The following is an 18,643-nucleotide window of genomic DNA, read 5'->3' as shown; positions in this document are numbered from 1 at the left end:
TCTAGGAATGAACCTGGTAGAGCATCCCACACAAACCAATGCTCCACATGCGGGTTTCACATGCCACCAACTCCACATTCACAGACAACTTCAGCGCCAAAGCCGTTTTCAGATAGCCCTCAATACAAAGGCTCTGGGGCAAATATATATTGGTGTGAGAGCTAATTCAATCAAGGTAACACTGCATGCTGGTGAAACGCATATTAAAGAAGAATCAGCTGAGTGGTTCTTGTGGGAGAACAACTCCATTTGGCTCACTAACTTCACACACCATCAGGATTCCATGCAGCTCTCAAGGAAACTCAGTTTTCACACTCCACGCTTAATACCCTTAAAATGCATTATCTAGGAATGAACCTGGTAGAGCTTCACACACAAACCAATGCTCCACATGCGCGTTTCACATGCCACCAACTCCACTTTCACAGACAACTTCAGCGCCAAAGCCGTTTTCAGATAGCCCTCAATACAAAGGATCTAGGCCCAAATATTGGTGTAAGAGCTAATTCAATCAAGGAAACACTGCATGTTGGTGAAACGCATATTAAAGAAGAATCAGCCGAGTGGTTCCTGTGGGAGAACAACTCCATTTGGCTCACTAACTTCACACACCATCAGGCTTCCAAGCAGCTCTCAAGGAAACTCAGTTTTCACACTCTAGGCTTAATGCCCTTTGAGTGCATTATCTAGGAATAAACCTGGTAGAGCATCCCACACAAACCAATGCTCCACATGCGGGTTTCCCATGCCACCAACTCCACATTCACAGACAACTTCAGCTCCAAAGCCGTTTTCAGATAGCCCTCAATACAAAGGCTCTGGGGCAAATATATATTGGTGTGAGAGCTAATTCAATCAAGGAAACACTGCATGTTGGTGAAGCGCATATTGAAGAAGAATCAGCCAAGTGGTTTTGTGGGAGAACAACTCCATTTGGCTCACTAACTTCACACTCGGTCAGGCTTCCAAGCCGCTCTCAAGGAAACTCAGTTTTCACACTCCAGGCTTAATGCCCTTTGAGTGCCTAGGACTGAAATGAAGCTTGGTGAGCTTGCCACACAAACCAATGCTCCACATGCGGGTTTCACATGCGTCCAACACCACATTCACAGACGACTTCAGCGACAAAGCCGTTATCAGAAAGCCCTCAATACAAAGGCTCTGGGCCCAAATATTGCTGTGAGAGCTAATTCAATCAAGGAAACACTGCATGTTGGTGAAACGCATATTAAAGAAGAATCAGCTGAGTGGTTCTTGTGGGAGAACAACTCCATTTGGCTCACTAACTTCACACACCATCAGGCTTCCAAGCAGCTCTCAAGGAAACTCAGTTTTCACACTCTGGGCTTAATGCCATTAAAATGCATTATCTAGGTATGAACCTGGTAGAGCATCCCACACAAACCAATGCTCCACATGCGGATTTCACATGCCACCAACACCACATTCACAGACAACTTCAGCGCCAAACCCGTTTTCAGATAGCCCTCAATACAAAGGCTCTAGGCACAAATATTGGTGTGAGAGCTAATTCAATCAAAGTAACACTGCATGTTGGTGAAGGGCATATTGAAGAAGAATCAGCCGAGTGTTTCTTGTGGGAGAACAACTCCATTTGGCTCACTAGCTTCACACTCGGTCAGGCTTCTATGCAGCTCTCAAGGAAACTCAGTTTTCACACTCTATGCTTAATGTCCTTTGAGTGCATTATCTAGGAATGAACCTGGTAGAGCATCCCACACAAACCAATGCTCCACATGCGGGTTTCACATGCCACCAACTCCACATTCACAGACAACTTCAGCGCCAAAGCCGTTTTCAGATAGCCCTCAATACAAAGGCTCTGGGGCAAATATTGGTGTGAGAGCTAATTCAATCAAGGAAACACTGCATGTTGGTGAAGCGCATATTGAAGAAGAATCAGCCGAGTGGTTCTTGTGGGAGAACAACTCCATTTGGCTCACTAACTTCACACACCATCAGGCTTCCATGCAGCTCTCAAGGAAACTCAGTTTTCACACTCCATGCTTAATGCCCTTTGAGTGCATTATGTAGGAATGAACCTGGTAGAGCATCCCACACAAACCAATGCTCCACATGCGGGTTTCACATGCCACCAACTCCACATTCTCAGACAACTTCAGCGCCAAAGCCGTTTTCAGATAGCCCTCAATACAAAGGCTCTGGGGCAAATATATATTGGTGAGAGAGCTAATTCCATCAAGGAAACACTGCATGTTGGTGAAGCACATAGGAAGAAGAATCAGCCGAGTGGTTCTTGTGGGAGAACAACTCCATTTGGCTCACTAACTTCACACACCATCAGGCTTCCAAGCAGCTCTCAAGGAAACTCAGTTTTCACACTCCATGTTTAATGCCCTTTGAGTGCCTAGGACTGAAATGAAGCTTGGTGAGATTGCCCCACAAACCAGTGCTTCACATGCGGGTTTCACATGCCACCAACTCCACATTCACAGACAACTTCAGCGCCAAACCCGTTTTCAGATAGCCCTCAATACAAAGGCTCTAGGCCCAAATATTGGTGTGAGAGCTAATTCAATCAAGGAAACACTACATGTTGGTGAAGCACATGTTGAAGAAGAATCAGCCCAGTGGTTCTTGTGGTAGAACAACTCCATTTGGCTCAATGACTTCACACTCGGTCAGGCTTCCAAGCCGCTCTCAAGGAAACTCAGTTTTCACAATCTGGGCTTAATGCCCTTTGAGTGCCTAGGACTGAAATGAAGCTTGGTGAGCTTGCCACACAAACCAATGCTCCACATGCGGGTTTCACATGCGTCCAACACCACATTCACAGACGACATCAGCGCCAAATGCCGTTATCAGAAAGCCCTCAATACAAACTCTCTACGCGTAAATATTGGTGTGAGAGCTAATTCAATCAAGGAAACACTGCATGTTGGTGAAGCACATATTGTAGAAGAATCAGCCGAGTGGTTCTTGTGGGAGAACAACTCCATTTGGCTCACTAACTTCACACTCGGTCAGGCTTCCAAGCAGCTCTCTAGGAAACTCACTTTTCACACTCAGGGCTTACTGCCCTTAAAATGCATTATCTAGGAATGAACCTGGTAGAGCATCCCACACAAACCAATGCTCCACATGCGGGTTGCACATGCCACCAACTCCACATTCACAGACAACTTCAGCGCCAAGCCTTTTTCAGATAGCCCTCAATACAAAGGCTCTAGGTGCAAATATTGGTGTAAGAGGTAATTCAATCAAGGAAACACTGCATGTTGGTGAAGCGCCTATTGAAGAAGAATCAGCCGAGTGGTTCTTTTGGGAGAACAACTCCATTTGGCTCACTAACTTGACACTCGATCAGGCTTCCAAGCCGCTCTCAAGGAAACTCACTTTTCACAATCTGGGCTTAATGCCCTTTGAGTCCCTAGGACTGAAATGAAGCTTGGTGAGCTTGCCACACAAACCAATGCTCCACATGCGGGTTTCACATGCGTCCAACACCACATTCACAGACGACTTCAGCGCCAAAGCCGTTATCAGAAAGCCCTCAATACAAACTCTCTAGGCGCAAATATTTGTGTGAGAAATAATTCAATCAAGGAAACACTGCATGTTGGTGAAGCACATATTGTAGAAGAATCAGCCGAGTGGTTCTTGTGGGAGAACAACTCCATTTGGCTCATTAACTTCACACTCGGTCAGGCTTCCAAGCAGCTCTCTAGGAAACTCACTTTTCACACTCTGGGCTTACTGCCCTTAAAATGCATTATCTAGGAATGAACCTGGTTGAGCATCCCACACAAACCAATGCTCCACATGCGGGTTTCACATGCCACCAACTCCACATTCACAGACAACTTCAGCGCCAAGCCTTTTTCAGATAGCCCTCAATACAAAGGCTCTAGGTGCAAATATCGTTGTAAGAGGTAATTCAATCAAGGAAACACTGCATGTTGGTGAAGCACATATTGAAGAAGAATCAGCCGAGTGGTTCTTGTGGGAGAACAACTCCATTTGGCTCACTAACTTGACACTTGGTCAGGCTTCCAAGCAGCTCTCTAGGAAACTCACTTTTCACACTCTATGCTTCATGAGCTTTGAGTACATTATGTAGGAATGAACCTGGTAGAGCATCCCACACAAACCAATGCTCCACATGCGGGTTGCACATGCCACCAACTCCACATTCACAGACAACTTCAGCGCCAAAGCCATTTTCAGATAGCCCTCAATAAAAGGCTCTGGGGCAAATATATATTGGTGTGAGAGCTAATTCAATCAAGGAAACACTGCATGTTGGTGAAGCACATAGGAAGAAGAATCAGCCGAGTGGTTCTTGTGGGAGAACAACTCCATTTGGCTCACTAACTTCACACATCATCAGGCTTCCAAGCAGCTCTCAAGGAAACTCAGATTTCACAATGCATGTTTAATGCCCTTTGAGTGCCTAGGACTGAAATGAAGCTTGGTGAGATTGCCCCACAAACCAATGCTTCACATGCGGGTTTCACATGCCACCAACTCCACATTCACAGACAACTTCAGCGCCAAACCCGTTTTCAGATAGCCCTCAATACAAAGGCTCTAGGCACAAATATTGGTGTGAGAGCTAATTCAATCAAGGAAACACTGCATGTTGGTGAAGCGCATATTGAAGAAGAATCAACCGAGTGGTTCTTGTGGGAGAACAACTCCATTTGGCTCACTAACTTGACACTCGGTCAGGCTTCCAAGCAGCTCTCAAGGAAACTCACTTTTCACACTCTATGCTTAATGCCCCTTGAGTGCATTATGTAGGAATGAACCTGGTAGAGCATCCCACACAAACCAATGCTCCACATGCGGGTTTCACATGCCACCAACTCCACATTCACAGACAACTTCAGCGCCAAACCCGTTTTCAGATAGCCCTCAATACAAAGGCTCTAGGCCCAAATATTGGTGTGAGAGCTAATTCAATCAAGGAAACACTACATGTTGGTGAAGCGCATATTGAAGAAGAATCAACCGAGTGGTTCTTGTGGGAGAACAACTCCATTTGGCTCACTAACTTCACACTCGGTCAGGCTTCCAAGCAGCTCTCTAGGAAACTCACTTTTCACACTCTGGGCTTACTGCCCTTAAAATGTATTATCTAGGAATGAACCTGGTAGAGCATCCCACACAAACCAATGCTCCACATGCGGGTTTCACATGCCACCAACTCCACATTCACAGACAACTTCAGCGCCAAGCCTTTTTCAGATAGCCCTCAATACAAAGGCTCTAGGTGCAAATATTGGTGTAAGAGGTAATTCAATCAAGGAAACACTGCATGTTGGTGAAGCGCCTATTGAAGAAGAATCAGCCGAGTGGTTCTTTTGGGAGAACAACTCCATTTGGCTCACTAACTTGACACTCGATCAGACTTCCAAGCCGCTCTCAAGGAAACTCAGTTTTCACAATCTGGGCTTAATGCCCTTTGAGTGCCTAGGACTGAAATGAAGCTTGGTGAGCTTGCCACACAAACCAATGCTCCACATGCGGGTTTCACATGCGTCCAACACCACATTCACAGACGACTTCAGCGCCAAAGCCGTTATCAGAAAGCCCTCAATACAAACTCTCTAGGTGCAAATATTGGTGTGAGAACTAATTCAATCAAGGAAACACTGCATGTTGGTGAAGCACATATTGAAGAAGAATCAGCCGAGTGGTTCTTGTGGGAGAACAACTCCATTTGGCTCACTAACTTGACACTTGGTCAGGCTTCCAAGCAGCTCTCTAGGAAACTCACTTTTCACACTCTATGCTTAATGAGCTTTGAGTACATTATGTAGGAATGAACCTGGTAGAGCATCCCACACAAACCAATGCTCCACATGCGGGTTTCACATGCCACCAACTCCACATTCACAGACAACTTCAGCGCCAAAGCCATTTTCAGATAGCCCTCAATACAAAGGCACTGGGGCAAATATATATTGGTGTGAGAGCTAATTCAATCAAGGAAACACTGCATGTTGGTGAAGCACATAGGAAGAAGAGTCAGCCGAGTGGTTCTTGTGGGAGAACAACTCCATTTGGCTCACTAACTTCACACACCATCAGGCTTTCAAGCAGCTCTCAAGGAAACTCAGTTTTCACACTCCATGTTTAATGCCCTTTGAGTGCTTAGGACTGAAATGAAGCTTGGTGAGATTGCCCCACAAACCAATGCTTCACATGCGGGTTTCACATGCCACCAACTCCACATTCACAGACAACTTCAGCGCCAAACCCGTTTTCAGATAGCCCTCAATACAAAGGCTCTAGGCCCAAATATTGGTGTGAGAGCTAATTCAATCAAGGAAACACTGCATGTTGGTGAAGCGCATATTGAAGAAGAATCAACCGAGTGGTTCTTGTGGGAGAACAACTCCATTTGGCTCACTAACTTCACACTCGGTCAGGCTTCCAAGCAGCTCTCTAGGAAACTCACTTTTCACACTCTGGGCTTACTGCCCTTAAAATGTATTATCTAGGAATGAACCTGGTAGAGCATCCCACACAAACCAATGCTCCACATGCGGGTTTCACATGCCACCAACTCCACATTCACAGACAACTTCAGCGCCAAGCCTTTTTCAGATAGCCCTCAATACAAAGGCTCTAGGTGCAAATATTGGTGTAAGAGGTAATTCAATCAAGGAAACACTGCATGTTGGTGAAGCGCCTATTGAAGAAGAATCAGCCGAGTGGTTCTTTTGGGAGAACAACTCCATTTGGCTCACTAACTTGACACTCGATCAGACTTCCAAGCCGCTCTCAAGGAAACTCAGTTTTCACAATCTGGGCTTAATGCCCTTTGAGTGCCTAGGACTGAAATGAAGCTTGGTGAGCTTGCCACACAAACCAATGCTCCACATGCGGGTTTCACATGCGTCCAACACCACATTCACAGACGACTTCAGCGCCAAATGCCGTTATCAGAAAGCCCTCAATACAAACTCTCTACGCGTAAATATTGGTGTGAGAGCTAATTCAATCAAGGAAACACTGCATGTTGGTGAAGCACATATTGTAGAAGAATCAACCGAGTGGTTCTTGTGGCAGAACAACTCCACTTGGCTCACTAACTTCACACTCCATCAATCTTCCAAGCAGCTCTCAAGGAAACTCAGTTTTCACACTCTAGGATTAATGCCCTTTGAGTGCATTATCTAGGAATGAACCTCGTAGAGCATCCCACACAAACCAATGCTCCACATGCGGGTTTCACATGCCACCAACTCCACATTCACAGACAACTTCAGCGCCAAACCCGTTTTCAGATAGCCCTCAATACAAAGGCTCTAGGCGCAAATATATATTGGTGTGAGAGCTAATGCAATCAAGGAAACACTGCATGTTGGTGAAGCGCATATTGAAGAAGAATCAACCGAGTGGTTCTTGTGGCAGAACAACTCCACTTGGCTCACTAACTTCACACTCCATCAGGCTTCCAAGCAGCTCTCAAGGAAACTCAGTTTTCACACTCTAGGCTTAATGCCATTTGAGTGCATTATCTAGGAATGAACCTGGTAGAGCATCCCACACAAACCAATTCTTCACATGCGGGTTTCACATGCCACCAACTCCACATTCACAGACAACTTCAGCGCCAAAGCCGTTTTCACATAGCCCTCAATACAAAGGCTCTAGGCGCAAATATTGGTGTGAGAGCTAATTCAATCAAGGAAACAACGCATGTTGGTGAAGCGCATATTGAAGAAGAACAGCCGAGTGGTTCTTGTGGGAGAACAACTCCATTTGGCTCAATAACTTCACACTCGGTCAGGCTTTCAAGCCGCTATCAAGGAAACTCAGTTTTCACACTCCATGCTTAATGCCCTTTGAGTGCCTAGGACTGAAATGAAGCTTGGTGAGCTTGCCACACAAACCAATGCTCCACATGCGGGTTTCACATGCCACCAACTCCACATTCACAGACAACTTCAGCGCCAAACCCGTTTTCAGAAAGCCCTCAATACAAAGGATTGGGGCAAATAGTAGTGTGAGAGCTAATTCAATCAAGGAAACACTGCATGTTGGTGAAGCGCATATTGAAGAAGAATCAGCCGAGTGGTTCTTGTGGGAGAACAACTCCATTTGGCTCAGTAATTTCACACTCCATCAGGCTTCCAAGCAGCTCTCAAGGAAACTCAGTTTTCACACTCTAGGCTTAATGCCCTTTGAGTGCATTATCTAGGAATGAACCTGATAGAGCATCCCACACAAACCAATTCTCCACATGCGGGTTTCACATGCCACCAACTCCACATTCACAGACAACTTCAGCGCCAAAGCCGTTTTCAGAAAGCCCTCAATACAAAGGCTCTGGCTAAATATATATTGGTGTGAGAGCTAATTCAATCAAGGAAACAATGCATGTTGGTGAAGCACATATAGAAGAAGAATCAGCCGAGTGGTTCCTGTGGGAGAACAACTCCATTTGGCTCACTAACTTCACACACCATCAGGCTTCCAAGCAGCTCTCAAGGAAACTCAGTTTTCACACTCCATGTTTAATGCCCTTTGAGTGCCTAGGACTGAAATGAAGCTTGGTGAGTTTCCCACACAAACCAATGCTCCACATGCGGGTTTCACATGCCACCAACTCCACATTCACAGACAACTTCAGCGCCAAACCCGTTTTCAGATAGCCCTCAATACAAAGGCTCTAGTCCCAAATATTGCTGTGAGAGCTAATTCAATCAAGGAAACACTGCATGTTGGTGAAGCGCATATTGAAGAAGAATCAACCGAGTGGTTCTTGTGGGAGAACAACTCCATTTGGCTCACTAACTTCACACACCATCAGGCTTCCAAGCAGCTCTCAAGGAAACTCAGGTTTCACACTATATGCTTAATGCCCTTTGAGTGCATTATCTAGGAATGAACCTGGTAGAGCATCCCACACAAACCAATGCTCCACATGCGGGTTTCACATGCCACCAACTCCACATTCACAGACAACTTCATCGCCAAAGCCGTTTTCAGATAGCCCTCAATACAAAGGCTATGGGGCAAATACATATTGTTGTGAGAGCTAATTCATTCAAGGAAACACTGCATGTTGGTGAAGCACATATTGAAGAAGAATCAGCCGAGTGGTTCTTGTGGGAGAACAACTCCATTTGGCTCACTAACTTCACACACCATCAGGCTTCCAAGCAGCTCTCAAGGAAGCTCAGTTTTCACACTCCATGCTTAATGCCCTTTGAGTGCCTAGGACTGAAATGAAGCTTGGTGAGCTTGCCACACAAACCAATGCTCCACATGCAGGTTTCACATGCCACCAACTCCACATTCACAGACAACTTCAGCGCCAGGCCGTTTTCAGAGAGCCCTCAATACAAAGGCTCTAGGTGCAAATATTGGTGTGAGAGCTAATTCAATCAAGGAAACACTGCATGTTGGTGAAGCGCATATTGAAGAAGAATCAGCCGAGTGGTTCTTGTGGGAGAACAACTCCATTTGGCTCACTAACTTGACACTCAGTCAGGCTTCCAGGCAGCTCTCAAGGAAACTCAGTTTTCACACTCTATGCTTAATGCCCTTTGAGTGCATTATCTAGGAATGAACCTCGCAGAGCATCCCACACAAACCATTGCTCCACATGCGGGTTTCACATGCCACCAACTCCACATTCACAGACAACTTCAGCGCTAAACCCCTTTTCAGATAGCCCTCAATACAAAGGCTTGGGGCAAATATTGCTGTGAGAGCTAATTCAATCAAGGAAACACTGCATGTTGGTGAAGCGCATATTGAAGAAGAATCAACCGAGTGGTTCTTATGAAAGAACAACTCCATTTGGCTCACTAACTTCACACACCATCAGGCTTCCAAGCAGCTCTCAAGGAAACTCACTTTTCACACTCCATGCTTAATGCCCTTTGAGTGCCTAGGACTGAAATGAACCTTGGTGAGCATCCCACACAAACCAATGCTCCACATGCGGGTTTCACATGCCACCAACTCCACATTCACAGACAACTTCAGCGCCAAACCCGTTTTCAGAAAGCCCTCAATACAAAGGATTGGGGCAAATATTGCTGTGAGAGCTAATTCAATCAAGGAAACACTGCATGTTGGTGAAGCGCATATTGAAGAAGAATCAACCGAGTGGTTCTTGTGGGAGAACAACTCCATTTGGCTCACTAACTTCACACTCCATCAGGCTTCCAAGCAGCTCTCAAGGAAACTCGGTTTTCACACTCTAGGCTTAATGCCCTTTGAGTGCATTATCTAGGAATGAACCTGGTAGAGCATCCCACACAAACCAATGCTCCACATGCGGGTTTCACATGCCACCAACTCCACATTCACAGACAACTTCAGCGCCAAAGCCGTTTTCAGATAGCCCTCAATACAAAGGCTCTGGGGCAAATATATATTGGTGTGAGAGCTAATTCAATCAAGGTAACACTGCATGCTGGTGAAACGCATATTAAAGAAGAATCAGCTGAGTGGTTCTTGTGGGAGAACAACTCCATTTGGCTCACTAACTTCACACACCATCAGGCTTCCAAGCAGCTCTCAAGGAAACTCAGTTTTCACACTCTATGCTTAATACCCTTAAAATGCATTATCTAGGAATGAACCTGGTAGAGCTTCACACACAAACCAATGCTCCACATGCGCGTTTCACATGCCACCAACTCCACATTCACAGACAACTTCAGCGCCAAAGCCGTTTTCAGATAGCCCTCAATACAAAGGATCTAGGCCCAAATATTGGTGTAAGAGCTAATTCAATCAAGGAAACACTGCATGTTGGTGAAGCGCATATTGAAGAACAATCAGCCGAATGGTTCTTTTGGGAGAACAACTCTTTTTGGCTCACTAACTTCACACTCCATCAGGCTTCCAAGCAGCTCTCAAGGAAACTCAGTTTTCACACTCTATGCTTAATGCCCTTTGAGTGCATTATCTAGGAATGAACCTGGTAGAGCATCCCACACAAACCAATGCTCCACATGCGGGTTTCACATGCCACCAACTCCACATTCACAGACAACTTCAGCGCCAAAGCCGTTTTCAGATAGCCCTCAATACAAAGGCTCTGGTGCAAATATATATTGCTGTGAGAGCTAATTCAATCAAGGAAACACTGCATGTTGGTGAAGCGCATATTGAAGACGAATCAACCGAGTGGTTCTTGTGGGAGAACAACTCCATTTGGCTCACGAACTTCACACACCATCAGGCTTCCAAGCAGCTCTCAAGGAAACTCAGTTTTCACACTCTAGGTTTAATGCCCTTTGAGTGCCTAGGACTGAAATGAAGCTTGGTGAACTTCCCACACAAACCAATGCTCCACATGCGGGTTTCACATGCCACCAACTCCACATTCACAGACAACTTTAGCTCCAAAACCGTTTTCAGAAAGCCCTCAATACAAAGGTTCTAGGACCAAATATTGTTGTGAGAGCTAATTCAATCAAGGAAACACTGCATGTTGGTGAAGCGCATATTGAAGAAGAATCAGCCGAGTGGTCCTTGTGGGAGAACAACTCCATTTGGCTCACTAACTTCACACACCATCAGGCTTCCAAGCAGCTCTCAAGGAAACTGAGTTTTCACACTCTATGCTTAATGCCCTTTGAGTGCATTATCTAGGAATGAACCTGGTAGAGCATCCCACACAAACCAATGCTCCACATGCGGGTTTCACATGCCACCAACTCCACATTCACAGACAACTTCAGCGCCAAAGCCGTTTTGAGATAGCCCTCAATACAAAGGCTCTAGGTGCAAATATTGGTGTGAGAGCTAATTCAATCAAGGAAACACTGCATGTTGGTGAAGCGCATATTGAAGAAGAATCAACCGAGTGGTTCTTGTGGGAGAACAACTCTATTTGGCTCACTAACTTCACACAGCATCAGGCTTCCATGCAGCTCTCAAGGAAACTGAGTTTTCACACTCTAGGCTTAATGCCCTTTGAGTGCCTAGGACTGAAATGAAGCTTGGTGAGCTTCCCACACCAACCAATGCTCCACATGCGGGTTTCACATGCCACCAACTCCACATTCACAGACAACTTCAGCGCCAAACCCGTTTTCAGATAGCCCTCAATACAAAGGCTCTGGGGCAAATATATATTGGTGTGAGAGCTAATTCAATCAAGGAAACACTGCATGTTGGTGAAGGGCATATTGAAAAGAATCAGCCGAGTGGTTCTTGTGGGAGAACAACTCCATTTGGCTCACTAACTTCACACACCATCAGGCTTCCAAGCAGCTCTCAAGGAAACTCAGCTTTCTTTTTTTCTTCTTTTTTTTTTTTTAAAGATTTATTCATTTTATTACAGCCAGATATACACAGAGGATAGACAGAGAGGAAGATGTTCCGTCCGATGATTCACTCCCCAAGTGAGCCGCAATGGGCCTATGCGCGCCTAGCCGAAGCCGGGAACCTGGAACCTCTTCCGGGTCTCCCACGCGTGTGCAGTGTCCCAATGTATTGGGCTGTCCTCAACTGCTTTCCCAGGCCACAAGCAGGGAGCTGGATGGGAAAAGGAGCTGCTGGGATTATAACCGGCGCCGATATGGGATCCCGGGGCTTTCAAGGCAATGACTTTAGCCGCTATGCCACGCCGCCGGGCCCGGAAACTCAGTTTTCACACTCTATGCTTAATGCCCTTTGAGTGCATTATGTAGGAATGAACCTGGTAGAGCATCCCACACAAACCAATGCTCCACATGCGGGTTTCACATGCCTCCAACACCACATTCACAGACAACTTCAGCGATAAAGCCGTTTTCAGATAGCCCTCAATACAAAGGCTCTAAGCCCAAATATTGGTGTGAGAGCTAATTCAATCAAGGAAACACTGCATGTTGGTGAAGCGCATATTGAAGAAGAATCAGCCGAGTGGTTCTTGTGGGAGAACAACTCCATTTGGCTCACTAACTTCACACACCATCAGGCTTCCAAGCAGCTCTCAAGGAAACTCAGCTTTCACACTCTAGGCTTAATGCCCTTTGAGTGCATTATCTAGGAATGAACCTGGTAGAGCATCCCACACAAACCAATGCTCCACATGCGGGTTTCACATGCCACCAACTCCACATTCACAGACTACTTCAGCGCCAAAGCCGTCTTCAGATAGCGCTCAATACAAAGGTTCTGGGGCAAATATATATTGGTGTGAGAGCTAATTCAATCAAGGAAACACGGCATGTTGGTGAAACGCATATTAAGGAAGAATCAGCCGAGTGGTTCTTGTGGGAGAACAACTCCATTTGGCTCACTAACTTCACACACCATCAGGCTTCCAAGCAGCTCTCAAGGAAACTCAGTTTTCAAACTCTAGGCTTAATGCCCTTTGAGTGCATTATGTAGGATTGAACCTGGTACAGCTTCCCACACAAACCAATGCTCCACATGCGGGTTTCACATGCCACCAACTCCACATTCACAGACAACTTCAGCGCCAAAGCCGTTTTCAGATAGCCCTCAATACAAAGGCTCTGGTGCAAATATATATTGCTGTGAGAGCTAATTCAATCAAGGAAACACTGCATGTTGGTGAAGCGCATATTGAAGACGAATCAACCGAGTGGTTCTTGTGGGAGAACAACTCCATTTGGCTCACGAACTTCACACACCATCAGGCTTCCAAGCAGCTCTCAAGGAAACTCAGTTTTCACACTCTAGGTTTAATGCCCTTTGAGTGCCTAGGACTGAAATGAAGCTTGGTGAACTTCCCACACAAACCAATGCTCCACATGCGGGTTTCACATGCCACCAACTCCACATTCACAGACAACTTTAGCTCCAAAACCGTTTTCAGAAAGCCCTCAATACAAAGGCTCTAGGACCAAATATTGGTGTGAGAGCTAATTCAATCAAGGAAACACTGCATGTTGGTGAAGCGCATATTGAAGAAGAATCAGCCGAGTGGTCCTTGTGGGAGAACAACTCCATTTGGCTCACTAACTTCACACACCATCAGGCTTCCAAGCAGCTCTCAAGGAAACTGAGTTTTCACACTCTATGCTTAATGCCCTTTGAGTGCATTATCTAGGAATGAACCTGGTAGAGCATCCCACACAAACCAATGCTCCACATGCGGGTTTCACATGCCACCAACTCCACATTCACAGACAACTTCAGCGCCAAAGCCGTTTTCAGATAGCCCTCAATACAAAGGCTCTAGGTGCAAATATTGGTGTGAGAGCTAATTCAATCAAGGAAACACTGCATGTTGGTGAAGCGCATATTGAAGAAGAATCAACCGAGTGGTTCTTGTGGGAGAACAACTCTATTTGGCTCACTAACTTCACACAGCATCAGGCTTCCATGCAGCTCTCAAGGAAACTGAGTTTTCACACTCTAGGCTTAATGCCCTTTGAGTGCCTAGGACTGAAATGAAGCTTGGTGAGCTTCCCACACCAACCAATGCTCCACATGCGGGTTTCACATGCCACCAACTCCACATTCACAGACAACTTCAGCGCCAAACCCGTTTTCAGATAGCCCTCAATACAAAGGCTCTGGGGCAAATATATATTGGTGTGAGAGCTAATTCAATCAAGGAAACACTGCATGTTGGTGAAGGGCATATTGAAAAGAATCAGCCGAGTGGTTCTTGTGGGAGAACAACTCCATTTGGCTCACTAACTTCACACACCATCAGGCTTCCAAGCAGCTCTCAAGGAAACTCAGCTTTCTTTTTTTCTTCTTTTTTTTTTTTTAAAGATTTATTCATTTTATTACAGCCAGATATACACAGAGGAGAGACAGAGAGGAAGATGTTCCGTCCGATGATTCACTCCCCAAGTGAGCCGCAATGGGCCGATGCGCGCCTAGCCGAAGCCGGGAACCTGGAACCTCTTCCGGGTCTCCCACGCGTGTGCAGTGTCCCAATGTATTGGGCTGTCCTCAACTGCTTTCCCAGGCCACAAGCAGGGAGCTGGATGGGAAAAGGAGCTGCTGGGATTATAACCGGCGCCGATATGGGATCCCGGGGCTTTCAAGGCAATGACTTTAGCCGCTATGCCACGCCGCCGGGCCCGGAAACTCAGTTTTCACACTCTATGCTTAATGCCCTTTGAGTGCATTATGTAGGAATGAACCTGGTAGAGCATCCCACACAAACCAATGCTCCACATGCGGGTTTCACATGCCTCCAACTCCACATTCACAGACAACTTCAGCGATAAAGCCGTTTTCAGATAGCCCTCAATACAAAGGCTCTAGGCCCAAATATTGGTGTGAGAGCTAATTCAATCAAGGAAACACTGCATGTTGGTGAAGCGCATATTGAAGAAGAATCAGCCGAGTGGTTCTTGTGGGAGAACAACTCCATTTGGCTCACTAACTTCACACACCATCAGGCTTCCAAGCAGCTCTCAAGGAAACTCAGCTTTCACACTCTAGGCTTAATGCCCTTTGAGTGCATTATCTAGGAATGAACCTGGTAGAGCATCCCACACAAACCAATGCTCCACATGCGGGTTTCACATGCCACCAACTCCACATTCACAGACTACTTCAGCGCCAAAGCCGTCTTCAGATAGCGCTCAATACAAAGGTTCTGGGGCAAATATATATTGGTGTGAGAGCTAATTCAATCAAGGAAACACGGCATGTTGGTGAAACGCATATTAAGGAAGAATCAGCCGAGTGGTTCTTGTGGGAGAACAACTCCATTTGGCTCACTAACTTCACACACCATCAGGCTTCCAAGCAGCTCTCAAGGAAACTCAGTTTTCAAACTCTAGGCTTAATGCCCTTTGAGTGCATTATGTAGGATTGAACCTGGTACAGCTTCCCACACAAACCAATGCTCCACATGCGGGTTTCACATGCCACCAACTCCACATTCACAGACAACTTCAGCGCCAAAGCCGTTTTCAGATAGCCCTCAATACAAAGGCTCTAGGTGCAAATATTGGTGTGAGAGCTAATTCAATCAAGGAAACACTGCATGTTGGTGAAGCGCATATTGAAGAAGAATCAGCCGAGTGGTTCTTTTCGGAGAACAACTCTATTTGGTTCACTAACTTCACACACCATCAGGCTTCCATGCAGCTCTCTAGGAAACTGAGTTTTCACACTCTAGGCTTAATGCCCTTTGAGTGCCTAGGACTGAAATGAAGCTTGGTGAGCTTCCCACACCAACCAATGCTCCACATGCGGGTTTCACATGCCACCAACTCCACATTCACAGACAACTTCAGTGCCAAAGCCGTTTTCAGATAGCCCTCAATACAAAGGCTCTGGGGCAAATATATATTGGTGTGAGAGCTAATTCAATCAAGGAAACACTGCATGTTGGTGAAGTGCATATTGAAAAGAATCAGCCGAGTGGTTCTTGTGGGAGAACAACTCCATTTGGCTCACTAACTTCACACACCATCAGGCTTCCAAGCAGCTCTCAAGGAAACTCAGCTTTCTTTTTTCTTCTTTTTTTTTTTTTAAAGATTTATTCATTTTATTACAGCCAGATATACACAGAGGAGAGACAGAGAGGAAGATGTTCCGTCCGATGATTCACTCCCCAAGTGAGCCGCAATGGGCCGATGCGCTCCAAGCCGAACCCGGGAAGCTGGAACCTCTTCCGGGTCTCCCACGCGGGTGCAGTGTCCCAATGTATTGGGCTGTCCTCAACTGCTTTCCCAGGCCACAAGCAGGGAGCTGGATGGGAAAAGGAGCTGCTGGGATTATAACCGGCGCCGATATGGGATCCCGGGGCTTTCAAGGCAATGACTTTAGCCGCTATGCCACGCCGCCGGGCCCGGAAACTCAGTTTTCACATTCTATGCTTAATGCCCATTGAGTGCCTAGGACTGAAATGAAGCTTTTTAAGCTTCCCACAGAAACCAATGCTCCACATGCGGGTTTTACATGCCACCAACTCCACATTCACACACGAATTCAGCGCCAAAGCCGTTTTCAGAAAGCCCTCAATACAAAGGCTCTAGGCGCAAACATTGGTGTGAGAGCTAATTCAATCAAGGAAACAATGCATGTTGGTGAAGTGCATATTGAAGAAGAATCAGCCGAGTGGTTCTTGTGGGAGAACAACTCCATTTGGCTCACTAACTTCACACACCATCAGGCTTCCATGCAGCTCTCACGGAAACTCAGTTTTCACACTCTGGGCTTAATGCCCTTTGAGTGCCTAGGACTGAAATGAAGGTTGGTGAGCTTCCCACACAAACCAATGCTCCACATGCGGGTTTCACATGCCACCAACTCCACATTCACAGACAACTTCAGCACCAAAGCCATTTTCAGATAGCCCTCAATGAAAAGGCTCTAGGTGCAAAGATTGGTGTGAGAGCTAATTCAATCAAGGAAACACTGCATGTTGATGAAGCGCATATTGAAGAAGAATCAACGGAGTGGTTCTTGTGGGAGAACAACTCCATTTGGCTCACTAACTTCACACACCATCAGGCTTCCAAGCAGTTCTCAAGGAAACTCAGTTCTCACACTCTAGGCTTATTGCCCTTTGAGTGCATTATCTAGGAATGAACCTGGTAGAGCATCCCACACAAACCAATGCTCCACATGCGGGTTTCACATGCCACCAACTCCACATTCACAGACGACTTCAGCGCCAAAGCTGTTGTCAGATAGCCCTCAATGCAAAGGCTCTGGGAAATATATATTGGTGTGAGAGCTAATTCAATCAAGGAAACACTGCATGTTGGTGAAGCGCATATTGAAGAAGAATCAGCCGAGTGGTTCTTGTGGTAGAACAACTCCATTTGGCTCACTAGCTTCACACACCATCAGGCTTCCAAGCAGCTCTCAAAGAAACTCAGTTTGCACATGTCCCGCGATACCTGCAGGACACGACGCTCAAACCCTGAGGGTGGACTGGGAATGCCGGGCTGCTCGCCCAAGAAACACATGGACACTTGTACCTGGTGGAAAAGAGTGCCTCTTTCTTTATTTTTACTCCTCATATATATACCTTCTTCTCTAGGGGAGGGGGAAAAGGGAGGGGTTTCCTGGGGGTAATTATCTTCACTGAAGCAGGGAAGCAACTAATCAGCTACATTGAAACAGGGGAGGAACTAATTATCTGAACAGGAACAAGGGTGGAGGTTGTATTCTGTTTGCTCTACAGAGGATGTTTTGGCCTAATATCCTGCTTGCTGTAGCCCTGCCTGCAGGCTTTTGCAATGCAACAGGCTGTCAGGTAGGCCAAGTCTAAGGCCCATAAGTCTTTGGCTCCTAACAGTTCCCTCTTCTATTTTTTCTATGATACAGTAAGGGTATGGCTCAGTGACTGTGCTTGTCTTAGGTCATCTGACCTCCCGTCAGGTCCTTATCCGTCATGGGAAGCTTAGGCAGATGACAAAGCCTAACTCCTGTCTTAGGTTGGTACCTGACTGGGTCAGAGGTTGCCCGTATTTGACTACCAGCCCGGCTACTGTATAGGTGAGAGCCAGAATTGAGTGTCTTGCCTTCCTTCTAGGGCTGCAAAGACTTGTCTTATGGCCATAACCTGAGCCTGTGCTTGCTGTTGTAGCCGCTTAAGCTGCAGGCACAGCAAAAGGAGGCCTATGCATAAGAGTCATCCTAGCAGCAACCTCCCCTCAGTTCCTGAACAAATGGAACCCCTGGGCTATACTAACTGCAAGAGAATTCCAGAAAATGGGATCAACATAGGTGGAATAAATGA

The sequence above is a fragment of the Ochotona princeps genome, chromosome 17, assembly GCF_030435755.1.
Source record: "Ochotona princeps isolate mOchPri1 chromosome 17, mOchPri1.hap1, whole genome shotgun sequence".
NCBI lineage: Eukaryota > Metazoa > Chordata > Mammalia > Lagomorpha > Ochotonidae > Ochotona > Ochotona princeps.
The sequence above is the reverse complement of the archived record's forward strand: the minus strand, read 5'-3'. Positions refer to the sequence as shown.